Source organism: Chaetura pelagica, unplaced genomic scaffold, assembly GCF_000747805.2.
Source record: "Chaetura pelagica isolate M959 unplaced genomic scaffold, ChaPel_1.0 scaffold36, whole genome shotgun sequence".
NCBI lineage: Eukaryota > Metazoa > Chordata > Aves > Apodiformes > Apodidae > Chaetura > Chaetura pelagica.
Genome location: NW_009953726.1, coordinates 1,130,600 through 1,150,512, shown reverse-complemented (window position 1 = coordinate 1,150,512; position 19,913 = coordinate 1,130,600). Strand labels below are relative to the sequence as shown.

Sequence of the window (19,913 nt, the reverse complement as noted above, 5' to 3'; positions counted from 1 at the left end):
TAGGGAAGGGGTGCACGGTGCACAGGAGGGACAGGGATGGTGCAGGTGGGAGCCAGTGTTGCACGAAGTGGGAAGGGGGCACGGGGAGGGAGGGCAGTGTGCTGTGCAAGGTGAGGGGGAGGCTGGGGTGAATGGGAAAAAAGCTGTGCAAGGTGGGAGGGATGTTCTACATATGACAGGAGTAAGAGGGCTGGAGCTCTGTGGGGTGGGTTCACATGACAAGGTTTGGGACTTGGTGAAAGGGCTGGGTGCACACAGGGAATGGGGAGATATATGACATTATTTTGTGTAGAGGAGAGGAGAGCTGGGTGCTTGATGGCTGGAGAGGGTACATGGAGGCATGGAGGGAGTGTGATGGAGGAGAAAGTGGCTGGAAGCGAAAGGTCAAGAGTCTCCTTCTGTAAATAGGTAAATTTGTGTGAATGCCCTGGAGGATAAGGTCTGAGTGCCTATAAAAGGGCCACATGAAGAGGACATGGTTTTTGGAAGAAGAGAGAAGGAAAACAAATGCGGGGAATGTGTACAAGGAAAGAGAAACATAAACAAGAAGCATGGGAAGTAGCTTAGCAGTTAAAGGGAGACTGTGGGATTATATGGCTGTGGGGAAGAAAGAGAAGTAGTGGTGGAGGGGGCAGCACTGCATATTGAAGTTTGGGAGTTTATTGTAGAGAAGGATTTGTCTGATGCCATTCCTGTCTCCCAACTCAAGGCACCGGCATTACTTTTTTTATGGCTTATAAGCAGCTCTTGTATCCTTCCCGTTTTTCCTGTAGTGACGTGGAGACTACAGTTTTAAGGACTTATACTGCTTTTCCCTCCCACCCCAAAATATGCAGGACAGATGGCATGCAAGCAAGAGCTCATTTTGGGATGCCTTTTTCCTATGCAAAAAATACCACAAGGAAAAGAGAGAAGTGCACCATACTGAGGCTTTTTCTTCTTCTTCTTCTTCTTCTACTTATGAATGAATGAATGAAAGAATGAATGAATGCACAGTAGTTTCCTAAGTTCCTTTAAGGACTTTTCTCCTTTAGTTGAAGTCCTGAGATGCAGTTGTTGACTGATCTTTTCCTGATGGATAGTGTGTTAATTGCTTGATACTGCATAGCTAGTAACCCATCATGTGTTAATTTGAAAAATAATTCCAGCACCCATGAAGACAGATAAGCACTGTGGTGATAGGTGGGTGTGTACAAGTCAAAATGTAACTGGAGCACATTCTAGCATGCTTATGGTGGCTTTATCTGTCTGGCACAAGATATGGTTGCAGGGGCTTCCCTGTGTGCTCACACTGTGATCCTCTAGCAAGTCCCCATGTGCATTAATGTATGTATTTTGGTGAAGCGTTGTTTGTGGAAACAGTAAAACAGGATTTTCAAAACAAGGTGTTTGTGGAGTTACTGCAAGTATGAGTGCGGGCCCTGCTTCCCACAGTAAATATTTTAAGGAAATATGGGTAGGGGTGGTTAATGCTGGTGTAATCCTCTCTGTTCCAAAACAGATACTTCTGTTGTGAATAATTTTTTTTGCTTGACTTAAACTGAGTGATGCAAACTAATCTGAAAAGATGTATTTGTGCTGCAACAACAGTGTCTTCATGATGTGTGCTTGTCTATTATGATTGTATGACACTTGATTTTAGTCCTTGGGAATGGGCAGAGAAATCCTTCTCCTATGTAAGCTAGACAGAATCAGTGTTGTGCTGGCTGAAGAATGTCTGATGGCGTGTATATGTCTTTTAAGTAAAAAAACATTGCTGAAAGCATTATTTCTGGTAAGCTATGGCTTTCAGTGATTTCTGGTTTTGTAAGCATGTTTCTATCGGAGTTACCTGTTTTTAAGACCTTTTCCTGTCATCTTTGTCAGCTCTTTAGGCCTGTGGCTCTGAGAGATCCCCTGTATATTAAATGTCTGAGGTTCAGGCTCCTCAAACTGCAGTCTGGTGTTCACGGGCAGTCCTAGTGTTTGGAGCATTTGCAGTGTCAGGTGCCTGGGCTGCTGTTTTGGAGACACTGGCTGTAGGTCAGTGGAGCTGAGTGGGTTGGAGACTGTTGTCTAGGTTTTCTGTTGCAGAGTTGAACGGGGCTCTTGATGTCTGAGGTTCAGAGCTCCTCTTTGTGCAGTTAGATTCCCCAGACCCTTTCAAGATCCTTGAGAGCTTCTGTTTATGTGCTAAAATATGTTGAATAGTTGTAGATGCCTTTATTAATTTATTATCTTATCATCATCATAAAGAAGCAAAAGAGGATGGAAAGCACTGAGATACTGTTACTGACTTCTCGTTGGTACATCTAGCAAAACGTTTTAGTTTGCCAAGCTGTGTGTTAAGAATTCAGAATCTCGTGTTTGTGTGTGGAAGGAGGAAGAGTCCTATGTTTCTCTCTATTAGTACAAAGTGACCAGTGTAGGTCATGCCAAGTCCTTGTTAGTAAGTCCAGCAGCCTCCCTATAAAACATGGGAAATCCATTCTATTCTCTCAGGGCTGGAAGACTGAGGCCACAGTAAATTTTTCTCAGGCAGTATTTACACTCATCTGTCAATGTGCCCAGTGTAGGAAGCCACAGCCTCAACACTGGTGCCTTTCACAGAAGTTTGGTATAGCCAGTGCTTTCTGATGCAGGTGTGTGAGTCTTGTTTCTTTCCATTGTTTTGACAGTCTTAGCAACTGAATGTGGTGTGCTGAGAAAGAGTAGGCTTGTGTTTGGGTAGGAGTGAGGGATTTTGCTTTGCTAGTGCACTGAGGTTTGGGGAAGTGCAGGCTAGTAAGTCTGTTGGGTAAAAGGGTAGAAGCAGTGACGTACAAAATAGATGGCTGTACATCTTAAATATGGGGAAGAGTGCTTTTTTGACAAAGTGACATGCCTTGCACATCTTTTGGGGCTTTCTAAAGAAGCCAGTAAGTGGACAAAGCAAATTGTTGGATTTGCAAAGGGAGGTCAGCAAGAGCCTTCACCAGAAGCTTTTAAAGAAACTGAGCTGTCATGGATGAGGGAAAGTCCTTACAGAGCAGAGTAACTGCTCAGTTTATTAGGAGCTTAGAGTAGAAAAAAGTCTTCTGAAGGAGGTGCTAGTGAAGTTCCACAGAATCTGGGCTGATGATCTGGAAAACAGGTGAATGTTGAGTTACTGGGGTTTGCTGGCAACACTAGATTATTTGGGGTAGTAAAGACTGTAGCAGGCTCTGTTGTTCTTAGTAACTGGGGAGGAGGATAGCAGATGAGATCAAGAGTTGCAGTGGAAGTTAGGATTGTTCCTTCCTTCCCTATGTGGGATGGCAGCATCTGGACTGGCTAGTGTAACTTGGAAAGGACATCTCTAGTCCTTAATGGATAGCTTTGTAAAAACATTTAGCTCATTTGCAGCACAAAAAAAACCAAAACCAAAACAACAAAAAAAGAGTGGGGAGGGGTATGTTAGAAGTTCTCAGGAAAAGACTATGTCAGCATATACATACACTGTTACGTATCCACAGCACTAACTGCAGCTTCAGTACTGTGTGCAGTTCTGGTGTGTTTTGTCGTTTTCTGTCCCCTCCTCAATAAAACCTCCAGTAGAACTGGAAAAGACACTGAAGAGGAAGATGGGGTGATTAAGAGGCAGGCTTCTTGAAGAGCTTCTCAGAATGACTGAATAGACTCAGCCTCTTCAGACTGGAAAAAGATGATTGAATGGGGACATAGCAGAGGTCTGTAAATATATAGCAATAATAATATAGCAAGGAGGAATGATTGTTCAATAGCACATAGTGCAAAAAACTAGGGAGCATTAAGAAGCCCAGCAGCTAGCTTATTTCAAAGGTAGCAAGTAGGTGGTTCAGAAGCACTAGGTTTGGTTTTGTTTCTGTTTTTTTAGAAAAAAATCCCACAACTTAATTGTGACTCTTAAATTGTGGGTGTTAAGAGGTTTACATTAAAAAATGATTGTACAAACAATAAAAAAGTGTAATGGCCATTAAAAAATACTCTGTTTGTGGCTCAGGAAGTCTTTGACCTCTAGACTCAGGGAGGTTATATGGAGAAGTATCGTGACAGACTTTCATCTATGATTTGTGTTTGCTTGTGTATTAATGGATTTCACTGTTCAAAGGTAGGTTACAGATCTAGATAGTCCTTCCATCTGACTTGGTGCAGCTGTTCTTTTGAGTCTTCGGAGGAAGAGCATGTTCTTTGAGTTCTGCAAAGATGCTTTTGAGGGTTTTGATCATTCTTTTAAAACTGGTCCAAGAGGTGGAGGGCTGTGGTTTTGTGGCATAAAGTGTAGGTGTCCCCAGGTATTGGGTTTTTTCAGCTTGTGTTTTGGAAAGTGGTGAGCAGAAGTCGTCTAACTTTAACAGTTCTCTAGGTATGTTCACACTTGAAAATACTTAGCTGATTCTTCTGATTTCCTTGTGACAAGTAGGTAGTAGAAATATTTACAGTTGTGAGAGTCTGTGATGTCCAGAAATCCAGCATGCAAGGCAAAGGCTTGTCTAGAGTACAGTTTATGAAGTTGCATATGAAGTAATTTGTAATAAGGACCATGAAATCTTTGATGGTAGCTGGGGCGTATAAAAGGAGAGAGCACGCTGATGTTAATACACACAAGAGGGAGCTAGGCTGTCCCCGGCCTGTTAAGATGCCCTTTGGAGATGGGCATGACCTGTCTCAGCATAGTAACACCAGTGCTCTTCATTGCTATTGTCTTGATGGAAACACAGGATATGATAGCAGGTTAGCCTAACCCCACAGTTCCTTTTATTGTTGTCTCTCTCATGGAGTGGCAAGACATCTCTTGTGAAGTACCTGTCACTTGGTGGTTCACAAGCTGGTAAGTTCTTTCACTAAAGGGGTGAAAGAACTTTTTTTATGCCCTAGAAGGGGGCTAGTATGTAGCTTTCTATTGTATTCTGAAAGTTCTCACAAAGCACAAGCTAGCCCTGTGCTGGTCCAGTTAGTTACAGTTCTTAATTCTGTTGCAATCTGTCACAGTCAACTCCAGCCTCAACACTTAACCCTAGATATATTACTCTTGAAGCTTGTGAAGGCCATGAGTTTGAGCTTGATTGATTTCCCCCTGGATATGTCATGTACTGGAGGAAACCGAGTTTAGGTTTGAAGAGTAACTATCCACCTTATAACGGATAAACAATTCAGACTGCCCCAAACTAGCCAAAAGAGGTTGCTCTCTGTGGCTTCTTTTCAAATTTGGAGAGCATTTGAATTAAAATGCCTCAGTCTGCTAACTGGAATGAATGCATCTTGCTTTTTTTTTTCTCCTTCATACCTGAGTTCTTAACAGACTTTGGTCATAACATTTGAATGCATCCCAGCATGAAGTACATAGTGAAATGCAGCCTCCATAGTCTGAGGCATCAGAGCTGTGGGATGAAGAAGACAAGCTGATGGACCTAGGGGCATTTATCAACTCTGTATAAGACCTATAGGATACTTCATCCTCGAATACAGGTGGTGGGAAGCTTCAGTGGGAGGATTGTGCAGTTACTGTAGGCTGGTCACCAAAGAGGTCTTGTCCCACAGGACTTAACCTGCCTCTGTGATCTGAGATAAGTTGACATCACTGGTATGACTGTGTGAGGCTAAACTGCATGACTGTCTTGAAACACATTGACTTTTGTGGTTGATTGCTTGAAATTTCTATTTGGTTGGCCTTTGATTAAAAAGTATGTAATAGACAAAATTAAAAATGCATATTATTGTCTTTTGCATTTGCTTTTTGTCTATTGGCATTTGTTATGTGAGATTTACAATAACAGGTATGACTTAAAGTCTTTTAACTTAGTGACTAAGGCAGGAGTTTTTAGGATGGTGACAACTGTTGTCACAGAAATGGGAGGCTGCAAGAGGCATTGACAGCATTAATCCAACTCCAGCACCAGGTCATGGTTATATAGAGCTCATGGTTCCAGTAGGGCATACATTGATAGAATCACAGAATGCCGGGTTGGAAGGGACCTCAAGGATCATCTGGTCCAACCTTTCTAGGTAATACTGTAGTTTATATGAGGTGGCTCAGGACCTGTCAAGCTGAGACTTAAGACTTAAAACTGTCCGATGTGGGGCAATCCACCACTTCCCTTGGGAGACTATTCCAATGTTTGATTGTCCTTATGGTGAAAAATTAACTTCTTGTGTCCAATTGGAATCTCCCCAGGAGCAACTTGTGCCCATTACCCCTTGTCTTTTCCATGGGAGCCACCCGTTATGTGCTGGAACATGGTAATAAAGTCTCCCTAAGCCTTCTTTTCTCCAGGCTGAACAAACCCAGTTTTCTCAGCCTCTCCTCATATGGCAGCTCTTCCAGTCGTTGATCATCCCTGTGGCCCTTCTCTGGACCCTCTTCAGCCTGTCCCATCGTTTTTGTAGAGCAGGGACCAAAACTGAACACAACTGGTCTGACCAGCACTGAGTAGGGCAGGATAATGACTCCTTTATCTCTGTTGGTGATGGCCATGTTCATGCAGTCCAGCATCCTGTTGGCTTTCTTTGCTGTTATCCGCCAAGACCCCCATTAAGACATGAAGACTCCCTGTCTCCAAGGATGCAGGAGTTTGCAAGATAATGACTTGAGATTGGTGGGAAGAATGTTGTTTGTGGAAAGTTCTCTCATAGCTTTTGCTCATAGGGAGAAAGTGAAGTTGTGAACTAGTAGCCCTTCACACAAGAATAAATGTTTGTTAAAACGTGTAGTGTTGGAGGCTCCACAGCGTTTCTAAGTAGGGTTTCAAACAGGAAAAGTTTCTTCCTGCTAACACAATTACTTTGTTGTGAGTAAGTTGTAAGCAAGGCACTGATAGTCTTACTCTGCAGGGTCCTTTGACATATACAGTGTATCTTTCTCTTTGGCAAATTTGTGGTATGCTCAATTTTTCAGGCATATCTATGAAAGCTTACTTAAATATTTTGTATATACTACTTTATTCTTAAAAACTTGTTTGTTTTTACATCAAGGAGCCTATGTTGACCTCAAGTGCAGAAATTGACTGGAGTTTGCCTGAATCAAAGTATTTCAGTCTCTTAGGGTTTGTGAAAATGGAAAGTTATGGTCAGCAAACTGGAAAGAAGAGAGGGACTAGGTACAGGGCAGGAAAAAGCTTTCATGACATTATAAACTAAGCTTACTATCCATTCTTTACTGTCAGAGTAAGTGCTAGTGTGACAGTTGACAAACTGTTTTTATCAGATTCTGTGTTTTTTGTCTGGTCAGTTAGGTACAATTAAGGATCCTTCTGTATTTTTGAATATTACAGAAGTAGAAGGAGTCAGGGTTTTGGTTTTAAGTGGTAGTTGTTCATTGCTTACCATGTAGGATATATGGATAGACCAGATCCTGACCAAAAAAAAAAATGTTTTATAGTGCAGACTCAAACAGTCCTGAAGTAGGTTCATCCCAGTAATAAACACACTAAACTTGAAATGAAAACACTTGATACTGTAAAGTGTCAATGATGAATATCAGCAGCATTTCTCTTATTTGTGGTCCAGATTTCTGGAGATGACAATAATTCATGATTAATTTTAAATTATGTAGAGATGCGAGAAGCAAGAATGGATGTGTTGGATTTGCAGTCCTTTTTGGGAAATCCTGAAGAGTATTTACCCATTTTACTTTGTGTTGGGTTTTCCTATTACAAAACTAATTAATAACCGTGCTGTGTTGCGAAGGAAGAGGGGAAACTTGCATCTACTTCACACAAAAAATAATTATCCTCTGTGTGTTTTAGTGAAATTAACTGAATCAAATTTTGCTTCTCTCCCAAAGTCCTCCAGGTGGCAGTCTTGCATCAGAGTTAAGTCTAGTGTGTTGGGTTTTTTTCTGACATTGAGTCTTTTATATGCTGTCCTTGTGATGGCAACAAATGCTTGAAGCCCTGCAGGATGTAGACCCTGCTGTCAGCTGTGAAGAGGTAGAATCGTGCATGTAACTTGGACGTGGGCTGGTTTCACAGACTAATGCAGCCCTAAACTTGGGTGTGGTGGACACAACAGTATATTTATCTCTTTGGTTGGTAGTTCTGAAAATGATCCCATAGCTATGATGGACTATAAAAAAGTTGATCTAAGTTTATTGAGCAGTACTATTTCAGCAGGCTGTGGTATGTGCACATCTGTTTTTTAGGTTTTGAATTTCTCTGTAAAAATGGCTGAGAAAAGAATTATTTTGGTTACAGACTAGTAGTTTTGTGTGTTTAGAAAGCTTCAATCACATAATGTTGCTATTGTAGATGTGAATTGTTGTGGGACATTTACTTACCCTCCTTTTTATATTTATAGGCTAACTTAACTAGGAAGCTTATTAATTTTTTTTATATCAGATTATCTAGTGTACCTTGATTATGAACCCATTGGTGTGATGCAGGCTGCATTCTTTACCAGACCCAGAATTTATGCTGGTCTATAAATACGTGGGTTTTCAGTTGAAGGTTTTTCTCCTACACTGTCCTGAAGAATGCACTAGTGTTTCTTGATTTTAATTTTGTAGGGGAGGATTGTGATGGGACTGTTCCTATCAAATAGCAGATAGACTTCAGTTCAAGTTGCAAGCAGCTTCATTGTCTGTCTTCACTTGCGCATTTATGCAGAAGAATCAAAATTCATAACACTGGAACTGAATCTTTTTCTTCTCCAAGTGCTGAATCTGGAACTCAGCATGTCACCAGGTCTTTGAAAAGTGCCCTTTAAGCAGCAGATACCCGAGTGACTGCACTTTGCCCTCTCTGTATGGAGAGATGTGATAAGTGCTGTTCCTGCTATCTGTCCTCTTTTTGCTGTTGTTGAAGGTTACCACAGACTTCAGGCTTTGCTTGCTCCTTTTGCTGCTTGAGGAACATTTTTGTTGAGAAGCAGAGTGGTGTGACTTCCTTTTTTAGTGAGTTGGTGGAGCAAATGGAAACCACTGAGGTGCCTGGGTCTGACCCTGCAGAGCAGATATGGAGATGGCTGCTCCTGGCTGCTTGAGGGACAGGCACTGTAGTTCAGCACTTGAGTGGTGCTGAGTCTGGACCTGTGTAAGCTTTGATTGAGTATTGTCACATTTCCAGGGTTATGATCTCGTGCATTTTTTTTTCTTCTGGTCTCAAGGCATTGTAGCCCTCTGAGAGGGCCCCAAAAAAAATTGTTGGCTGCACTTCTGAGCTGCCTGACACATCTCTCCATACCTTCTGTTGTCCAAAATTTCACGTAAATGTCCAAAGCCAACTTGAAGAGGAGATGAGGCTTTGGTTATGCAAAGCTTAAAAATCTCAGTTTCTGAAAATAATGAGGAGATGACAATGTGCCTTGGGAGACACCACCTCATGAAGGAGGTATTTGAGTTAGGTTGGGGAAATGTTGGTGTTAATGTTGAAGATTTGGCAGGTGGTACTTGAAGACACCAAATACTTCTCGAATATATTTTTGTATATGTTGAAAGCTGAATATGAAAAACCAAAAGCCTGTTTAATTCATTTCTGAGGCTGTAGAGGGGAAAATGAAAAAGGTCAAGAAATGTAAAAAATTCAGTTAAGCTGGGATGTTAATTTGGTTGTGCCCAGCAATGGCTGTTCCTTTCCTTTGTACTTTTTAAATTGCTAGCTTTGTAGGGATTTTTGTCTTTAAATGCATTTGATGATTTCACAATTTTCTTTTTTTAAGAGTTTATCTTTTTATTACCCAGCTGAACAGTTACGCTAATGAGTTTTAGTTTGCATCCTGCTTGTAAAGATTAGAGCTGATGGTTAAGATTTCACAGTCAATGGCAACATTATTTTGCAGTTTTGAGAGTGTAAGTGCTCAGCAGACTAGTTTTCTGTCAGTTTTCAAAGCCAGATGCTAATTAGAGATGTACAGTCTTTCCAGTTAAGTCACTGAGAAATGGCCACATCAATTCTGATAGCAGGATTTGTCTTTCAGATAGCTCTGCCAAGTATCTGCTGCAGACTCTATAGCTTGAAAAGCAATGACTTTTACGTACAATGTTATGTCTTTATGTCTAACAAAAATATCTTAAAGAAAAAAAACAAACACTGCATTCTCAACTTAGTTTTATTTTGTTGGTATTCTTTCTGGATTTTAGCTTCTGAGCAAGTGAAATTATTTTGCTGATACCAAGCTTTTTGGTAGCAAGAGGGAAGCCTGTAAAAGAGCAGTGTAGCTGTTTCAACGATCATAGTCCAGTAGAGTTCAGTATCTTGATGCCCTTAAGGATAGAGGAGACTGAAAAGTGGAGCTTTTTGTGCACAGGAGGGGGCAGTGGTGCCTTTGAGGCAAATGCTGGGTTTACCTGCTATCTTCAGCCTGCCCTGCTGTCTGTTCCTGCTCTTGCCCTGCAGTTTATGGCCTCCTCTGCTGCACTGATGTGCAGTGTGTGCTTGCCTGCTGCGAATCAGGCAAGTGAGGTAGCCTGCTTGGTAAAGCAAAGCTTAACACAGCAACTAGGAAGGTAGGAGGCAGAATTTCTAAGTTAGATTTGCTGCTGAAGAAAAGGAATGTAAAACCATTGCCACTGTTGATAAATTTTTTTAGCCAGGTAAACCATTCTTATGAAATGTACACCAAAAACGTTATGTGTGCTGGGGCAGTTTGTTAACTTTTTCCTGTTTTGCCTTATTGGTTTGGTTTGGAGCATTTGTGGGAATATGAGACTGTACCTGTAAGAATGGCAAGAAGACCTTGATGTCTGTAACAGTCTGGAGCATATAGAGAGTTGGGAGTTTTGTCTCTATAGCCAGTGAGGAGTATTTTTCATTTCTACTAAGGATGAAGCACTTAAGCTGTGGGGCATTTGCGTGAAAGCTTCTGATTATTGTTTGTTGAAAGCATCTGTTAATGAAGTGAAGGTGAGGTCAGTTTCTGTTGTGGGTAGCACTGGAAACCTAAATTAAAGATTGTAGGAAAATCAACTGCTCTCAAGTGCCACTTCACTCTGTATGTTTCTATCCCAAAGCCATTCTAGTTTGTTCTAGAGAACTGGTGTAAGATGAAAAAACATCTACAAGAACTTGAGGAAAGACTCTAGGCATCATAGGCAGGCAACAGGATGACTTTTTTTCCCATATTCTGAAGAGCAGACTACTTGAATTAAGTAGAAGCACAGTTACCAACAAATGATTTGTTTTCAATCCTGTGCAATTTAGCTTTTTAGTCTCACTGGCTGTTAAGCTGATAGACTGGAATACAGTGCTTGAGGTAGCCTGATTGTTTTAAAGGGAGACTATTTCTGTCCTTGGTAGTTTAATTCCCTGTTCTGCAAGACTGGTTTGTGAGAGTAGTTCTGTTGACTCCCAGAGGACTCTGCATTCAGGCTGCTCAGCATTGGCAGAGATGTGTAAACCAGCCTCTAGTTTATGCTAATTTACAACTCAGACTTACTTTAGTCTCTAACCTCTCAGGGTATAAAAGTAGTAGTTTCAGACTTGCAGTTTTTGTAGCCTAAGTGTTACTGTGTGTGTGCTGAAAGTTATTTTGAAGTGTTATTTCTATAGTAGCCATCCCAGTCATTATTGAATGCTAAACATGTTTTATGTTCTGTAGTGACAGTAATTAATTATTAAAATTCTGGATTGAATATTCTTCAGACAAAAATATGAACTAAGCAATTGTTTCATCATTTATTTTGAGAAAAAATTTACAATATTGATTTTCATGTTCTGACTTCAATAGTGGTTGCACCATTTTGATACTTTCTTTGGAGCTGAGATTGGGAGGGTTTATAGAGCCATGTAATTCTTAATGGCATCCCAAGGAAGAAATAAATTGCACAGGATTTGTACTCAGTGTCTTAAGCCCTTCAGGTTCTTTTGTTGCCCTTTTTTATGTAATTTGGCATGTCATAAATCATATAGATACTGGAGATATATATATTTATGGCACAGTAGGTTTTCTTTTAATATTTTAATTCAGTTATTGCATTTGACATGTCTCTTTTTCTTTTCTTTTTTTTTCCCTTCCCTTATAGGTGCAGGCAAAACACCAACTTTAGGAGGAGGATTCCATGCCAATCTGGGAAAGGAGTCACGAGCACAAACTCTACAAAATGGTACTTGCAATCTTCAGTCTTGTTGATGTGACTGCTTTAATTATTATTATTAATATGGTTGTTTAAAATTAATTTTTAGTTTTGAATGTGACCTCAAAGCCTTGGCGGGCCACGTTATTCAGTAGACCAGGCTGCCTAGTGCTGATTTTGCATTGTGCTCTCCTTTGGTTGTTGTACCTGATTTATGAGGTCAAGTAGCTGGCTGACAAAGGGTAATGGCACCTGACAATACTATCATAGCTTAAAAGGGCATTTTCAAGGTTGAAATGCTCATTGCACCTTTTTATCACCTGTGAACTTATTATGGCTTTTCATTTTACCGATTTTCAGGGTTCTTGAAATGTTTTATCATGTTTATTTTTAAGTGTAATTGTTCAAATGCTTTTTTTAATGCAGTGCAAGTGTGACATAATGCATATATTTATGCACACTGCATAGTAATCATTTGCTTAATATGTGACTGTTGAACAGAGAGTGGAAAAATGGGGAAAAGATTTTAGTGTCCAGGGATATTTAAATAAATATTCGCATTACATGCTATACACTTTAATTGAGGTCTACATAATCTACACTCTTTACAGAGAGTGAATAAAACCAACTTTTATTCCATAAACAGAATGGTCTTCCAGTTTCAGTTGCTGTTACTAATATCAATGGACAGGAGTTAACATTTTTTGGCTAATTAATACCTCTGTCTTATGACTCTTGAAGATGACAGTTGATGGACTGTCATATGAAAGATTCAGAAGCTGACATGAAATTAACCAAGGGACGTAGATGGGTTTTACTGATCTGGAGCTCATTTGGGGGGATATTTTAGATAAAGGTGTTTTTCTAAATTAAAGTATTACACTTGCAACTCAGACTGAGAAAATCTCAGCTGATACTACGCCTGTGTAGGTATACAAAGGATAAGACTGATCTGATATTATATTTCTAAAAGTATAGAAGGGTTAAGATTGATTTGTGTTATTGAAATGTAGCCAGATTGCTTTACTCAGCATTATTCAGCTCATTTATATACAGATCGTTTTATATACAGAATGGTTTATTCAGCTGTTTGTACTGAACAGTATTGAGTCCTGCTTGCTGGGCAGAGTAAAGCTGTCACTGCAAGAGCTAGTTTCAGTGTCAGTCCAAAGTTACCATCTCACAAATGTTAAGAATGCCTGTATAAAGCAGTGAAGTAAAACTATTAGAATACCTTTTACAGTCAGCGAAGTTTGTCTTTGGAGGAAGGTACTTTAATAAAAACTGCAGTTTTGCACAGGCATTTAAAAAAATAAATAATCTTGTTGAGCATAAGGACTGCCCAGTTCGTTGTCTTTTAATTGTAGAAAAGTAAAATGCTGAGGGGAGAAAATGGCTGTCCTTTGGCTTCTTGGAGTGTGTGAATCCTTCAGAAGCCCTTTTGGTTATACTGAAAGGTGATCCCAGTTAAAGACAGGGTAGGTTTTTTTCTGAAATCTAAACACTGCTTCTTTCTTGGATGAGTGTTTGCTGGGAAATATGTCTGAGCATCTTCCTTCCATACAGCTTTTGTGCATGGGGCCCCCCGATCATATACAATGATTCAGACGTTTTAAAAGTCTGTCAGCATCATGTACAAGAAAAATTACAACTGCTTTATGTGAAGTTGTCTCCCAAACAGTTTTGAAACAGGAAAATAATTTGTCTTTTTACCTGTTCCTTTCTGAGGCTCTTCATGGGTTTTCTTATCTTTTTTTTTTTTTTTTTGTGGCTTTTATGTAAGAAAAAAGTAGTTGGCGTTTGATTTCTGTAGTCAACCTGCATCTGTCATGCTGCCAGTATGTCTCTGGGAAAGTTCTTTTCAGTGAGCAAAGTGGTGTTCTTGCTTAGTCCCAGGCATGACAACAGCAACTGATCTTTCAAACACCAATTGCTGTACCTGAAATGCTTTTCTTTCTGCTGCTGTATAATGAGTTACTTGTCTGCTGCATTTAATTGCGTTTTAGCTTTACATAGTTTTTAATGGTGAACTGAGCTGTGGCAGTGAACTTAAAAAATCTCATGGTGTCGTGTGCCCACGATCATGGCTTTTTTTTCTTTTTTTGGTGAAATTATGTTAATATCCATTTGTTTTAGACTTGAATGTGTAGCAAGGTAAATAAACTCACTGTATATATTTTAAATAAAAAGTCTGGGGTTGTTAATTGAATGAAATTAAAGTGCACTGTTAGTTGGCTGTATTAAAAATGAACGGTTATTCTTGGAGAGCTATGCTGTCTGATCAGAAATAAATGCTAAGCTACTTATTTATTTGCTGGTACTACTAAGCTTGCATTTCCAAAGTTCAGTGAGTTGCAAATGAAGGGCTGAAATTAGCTCCTGTCAGTGCTGGCGCAGAACAACTTGCTCACAAGCTTCTGGAGGCCTGTTCCCGCAACTCGCTGGTGGCTCTTACGTCAAGCCTGTGTCCCATCTTCAGCAGTGTGAGCACGTGATTTTTTCCTGTATGATGCTCTATACAGACTATTGCCAAAGGGAAGAAGCAGACTCTGGAAAGCAGGGATGGGTGGTGGAGCCCAGATTGGTCTGGAAGTTGTCCCCAGTGTATTAGAGAGCAGCTGGGAGCATGAGTCTGTATGTGTGTGGTCTGAGAGCACTGGCAGGGCTCACTCTGTGCCTGGTGTGCTTGCCAGCAACCTGCAGGCTTGACGTGATGCAGGGAACAGTCCAGCAATGGAGCAGGGACTTAATGTTTTTTACAAAACAACAACCTCCCCCTGCTTTCCCTTCCCTCCCCTATGTAGTTTGGGTGAGCTTCTTCCTTGCTGTGATGTCTGTGCTTTCAGGGGAGGTGATCTGGGCTTGCTGCCTCTTATTTAATCGTGAATCAGAATCATAGAATGGTTTGGGTTGGAAGGGACCTTAAAGATCATCTAGTTCCATCCCCCCTGCATGAGCAGGGACACCTCCCACTAGACCATGTTTCTCAAAGCCCTATCTAACTTGGCCTTGAACACTGCCAGGGAACGGGCAGGCACAACCTCCCTGGGACACCTGTTCCAGTGGTTCCAGCAGTTAGGGTTGGCTGAATGTATGATGCTGCTGTTTTTAGAGGCTTTTAATAAAAGGATGTTTAGAATTAGATAAAAAACAGGTTTTTTGTTAGAATACCTAAGGTATTACAGTAATTGTTTTTTCTTTTCTTCCATTCTAAAGGGAAGAAATACAGCCGTAAAATCTCCCAAGAACTGCTCAGCTGGGGACTCTTCAACAGAATCATTACTTTGTGCATTGGTGCTTATATATGTGCTAAACAAAGCCAGGGGCAAACCCTGAAGGTTTTATAGTTTCTAGGTTTATGTAGGAGTAGAAGTAGTGTCCCTTACCACATGTGCCTTTGCTGTATGTTTCTTCACTATTTGTAGTGTGATGGTGCATGGTAGATCAGAGCCTCTGCCTTCTTTTACTGAACCTGTTTGTGGGTGTTCGTTTGGGAACTGGCTGCTTATAAAAGTCTTGTTTACACTTGCTAAAATATTTACTCAGGAGTGACCTAATACTGTTGTATTTGTTCATAATCAGTTTGATTTTTCAGCGTGTGGTACCGTGCTAATTGAGCGTGCTAAGCTGCACAGGTTCAACAAGCTCAGGTCCACAAAATGCTTCCTATCTGTTCATACAGAGCTCATTTTTTTTTTTTAGTAAAAACATGCACATCTATAAGAAGATGTGAAGAGGTGTTCCAGCTTTTTTTTTTTTTTTTAAGGATTTGATAGAATGGCCAAACAGCACTGTTTTTGTGGGAAAGAGGAATTACAGGTAAAATACTATCTCAGAGTGGAGACTCTTTGACAAAACTGCTTCTGTTGTGTGACCTTCTTCAAATTGTTACAGTATTGCCCACCCTTTAAGCTTGCCTACAGGGCTGCAATGCAGAGTTCTGTTTCTTTAATTCTCATTTTACAGCTCTGCGCTGCATTACATAATCTCTCTAAATAGCTGGTTTATTCTTGCTTCCTTGCAGGCAATCTGCTCTCACTAAATCCATCTCAGCGTCGTAGCTACAAGAGAGTTGTTCTTGACTCGGAGCTCTGAGACTTTCCATAGTCTTCAGTGGCCAGAAAGAAAAGGGAGAAGGGAAGGAAGGTCAATGGCATGATTATAACTTGAAAGCTTCAGTTGTATGAATTCAAATCTGGTTTAAACTTAGGTTGAAGATGGCAGCTGCATCTGGGTTAATCTAATTTCTGAACTGTTAGGCTGTGTTTTTAATAATTTCTTTAAATGTGTGTTTTCCCTCAGTTCTCTTAAATAGCAAAACATGGCTAGCAGTATTTTAATGCTAAATGGGAAGGCATTTCTGAAGATGTTCTCTAATGCATATTTGCATATGTTTACATTTTAATATTTATTTAATTCTTTAACCATTGTCATGACTAATTTCATAACTGGATTATTGAAAGTGGCTATGGAGGGCTCTGCTTCCTGCTGGAACTATACAGCCTGAATTAGACCGGGACAATATATTATACACATGAAGAACAGAAGTATCTGAAGAAGAGGACCAGAGAACACTATTTAACAAAACTAAAGCAACAAGGGAGGAGAGGATAGTAGAATCCTAGAATAATTTAGATTGGAAGGGACCTCTGGACATCCAGAAAATGGTGGTTTTAAAGCTCTGTTAATCTGCTCAGGGCCTAGTACAGCTGAGCTTTGGTTATCCCTAAGGAAAATATGATACAGTTTCCATGAACAACCTGTTCTCTAATGCTTGACCACCCTCATTGTGAATAATTTTTTCCTTGTATCTAGTTAGAACTTAGTTTGATGAAATGTGACCCTTGTATCTTGTCCTTTTGCGTGCATCTCTGACAAATCTGGTTCCATCTTTTTTATAACCTCCCACTGAGTAGCTGAAGACACCAGTGAGATCTCCCCCTTAATTTTCTCATCTTAAGACTGAGCAAATCCTGCTCTCAGCCTCATGCCATGTTCTCCAGTCTCCTAATCATCTTAGCAGCTCTCTGCTGGACTTGCTCCAATATGTCAATGTCTTGTCTGGTGCAGAGGAGTCTTGAGCTGGACAAAGTACTGTAAATAGTCTCCCAGGTGCTGAACAGGGGATAATAGTCACTTCACTTGCAGTCTTAATAATGCAGCTCTAGGATGCATTTTGCCTTCATCACTGCATTTGAGTTCTGCTCAGTCATGGTTATCTTTTTGTCCATGAGGAATATAGGTCCTTTTACTGCAAAGCTACCCCCTAGCCAGTCCCCAGCCAATACTGTTACCTGCACTTCTCCTGTCCCATGTGCACACAAAAAATAAATAAAAAAAGAAAAAATTGCATTTGCTTTATTCAACTTTGAGATTTCTGTCAGCTCACTTCTGCAGCATCTTAAGATTCCTCTGAGTATCTGCTCTGCCCATCAGTGTATTGACCACTGTCCCATTGTGATTATATCTGCAGGCTGGTAAAGGGAGCCTTCGGTCCCATTGTCTGTGTTGTTAATGAAGGCATTCAACAATACTAACCTCAGTATCAATCCCAGTTATAAGTGTGGTGGTTAGGTGCTGACCACTGCCCTTTAGATCTGGCCAGTTTTTCACCCAACTCAGAGTTGACCTGTCTGTATCTCATCAATTTGGCTGCCAGTTTAGAAAGGGAGAGTGGTGAAATGGGATGAGGGAAAAGCGGTGATTGCTCTTTACCTTGATTACCATCACTAAATCTATGCTGGCAGCTCCCAGTAACTTTCTTACCTATTGTGTGTCTGGAAATAGTTTCCAGGTAGATTTGTTTGACAGCCTTCCAACAGGCTGAAGGGAGGCTGTCTCAGCTCTTGTGTTCTTACTTCCCTCTCTGGAAGACAAGTCTGACGGTTGTTGCTGCCTCCACAGAGAACCTCCCCTGATTCTACCCCAAATATGCTTCTTTTTCCCAGCTCCCTTAGCATCCCTCCAGTGCATCCAGTCAGATCCACTAGACTTGTAACCATCCATCTCCTTACTCCAGTCATGTGAGCCGTCATCCCCTAGTGAATTTAGTTCTGCAGCTGTGCATAGCCTTTGAATTCTTCCAGATTGTTTCCTTTGCTGGATGCAGTATTTTCTTTAATTCTTCCTCCTTTATCAACTCCTGTCTCAGGCTTTGATTTCAATAATGAAACTTCTAGTCCAGTCTCTCTTCCATTTTCTTGTCCTTCTTGCTTTCATTTCTGTTTGGATAAAAACTAATCCTAATCCTTCCATATCCACTTTTGATTAGCACCCAGTTGGGTTTCCTCTTGCTGTCTTTTAAGCTAAACATTGCTTCAAATTTGCCTTTTTTTGTTTTGTCTTGCATGCTCCTAAATTTCTTTACTCACCAAGGTTTGGAAAGACTTCCTTTTCTAGCCAAGCCATTGCTTCAGTTTTACCCTCTTTGATCTGTCTGCTGCCTTTCCCCTTATAAGTCCTTTGTCATCATTAATTACTTCTGTCTCATTCATTTCCTTCATTCTTCCATTTGAACTGCTAACTTTCTCTGTCTCTTCTGGAAGGAGGATAAGGAACATCTTCATCTTTCCCTTTTCATTTGGGATAATTTTACATGGGTTTTGTGTGCAGATGTGTTTTGTTGTGTTTTTGTTTCAAGTGCAACCTTTTCCTTTGGTAAACTGCTTTATTTTCAACATACTACTTCCATTGAGTTCCATGGCATGACTTGAGCAAGGGTGAGATTCAGCTGGCAACATTTAGATGTCTGTGTGAGCTCCTCATCCTGAAGTCCATTCAAGGTTTCTGCATAGAGGCAGACAGATTTAGGGTGTGATTAATTTAATCTGAAAGGAAGTCAAATGACTCATTCTCATAAGAGTCTGTTTCTCTTCACTCACTGAAAGGAAGTCTGGATTGACTAAGCTCAGATGCTTGTTTCTCAAGATAAGGGTGATGAATCCTGGGCTTTTGTGTCTGCTTATGTGCATCTATCTCCTTGTTGACACACACTTAACATGGCCAAAACTGAACTTCTGAATTGCATCCTACTTCTCAGCCCTTTTGCATGTTAACAAGTTCAAGCTTCCTCCCTTTGAGCCCACTCACAGCATTCCCTCCTCCTGTCTTGTACCTCCATCCCCTCCAGCACCTGCTAAAACATGGATGTGTCCTAGCTGTAACACTAACATATCTATGCCTTGCAGAAGTGTCTCTGGAATTTCATCACTTCTCCCCTCTGATCAGAGCATGCTCCAGAGCCAGGAAAGCAGTAAAGTTGTGACCTGGGTTGTTAAATATTTGGTACCTTAACTTTTTAATCAAATATCATGATGAAGTACCTTTCTCAGAGATGCACTGCTTGTTCTTACAGTGGCAGTATTGGGGAGGAGAATCTATGTTTACTTTAATGAGATATGTTGCATTTATGATAAAGAGGGTCTGGGATCCTATATCAAGGGTAGAGAATCTACTAAAGGTAATGTAATGGTAGGATTTTGTCAACAGACTGATGGACATGTTAAAACTTGGAGCACAGCATCTCACTGGGTTGAAATACATCAGTCAAGCTTTGCTGTTCTTCCTTATTGTGTTCCTGTGTTTGCTTAGCTAGAAAAGGGAAAAATAAAAAAGGTACTTTTAAAATTCCTTGGACATATGTGATCAGTCTGTGTGTGGACTTGGGATGATCTCTGTTGTTGCTTTTTCTTTGAATTTTGAGGATTGTCCTTCAAGTTGAAAAACAAAAGCAAAAAATCCCAAGTCTTAAATGAGTTAATGGATGACTTCTGCTGGCTTAACTAATAAAAAAAAAAATTGTGTGTTCAACAACTTTGAATTGGCCTGTTTGTGACTCTGGAGTTAAAGGCATCTTTCATGATTCCTTTACTCTGTCTTCTTTCCTGTCTCTGCTTTCTTCATTAGTTGCCTGTAGGCAAGAAAAGTGTTG

The 19,913-nt window shown here is 40.4% G+C and overlaps 1 protein-coding gene across 1 annotated transcript in view; it reads left to right on the top strand.

The window, feature by feature from the left end:
* Positions 1-1,957: 1,957 nt before the first annotated feature.
* The window catches only part of BRF1 (BRF1, RNA polymerase III transcription initiation factor 90 kDa subunit), a 164,216-nt gene continuing 146,260 nt past the window's right edge, over positions 1,958-19,913 (top strand). The window contains exons 1-2 of the mRNA XM_010000663.1: positions 1,958-1,988; positions 11,933-12,013. The gene's annotated coding sequence lies outside the window, so the exon portion shown is untranslated. The remainder of the gene's footprint in view (positions 1,989-11,932; positions 12,014-19,913) is intronic.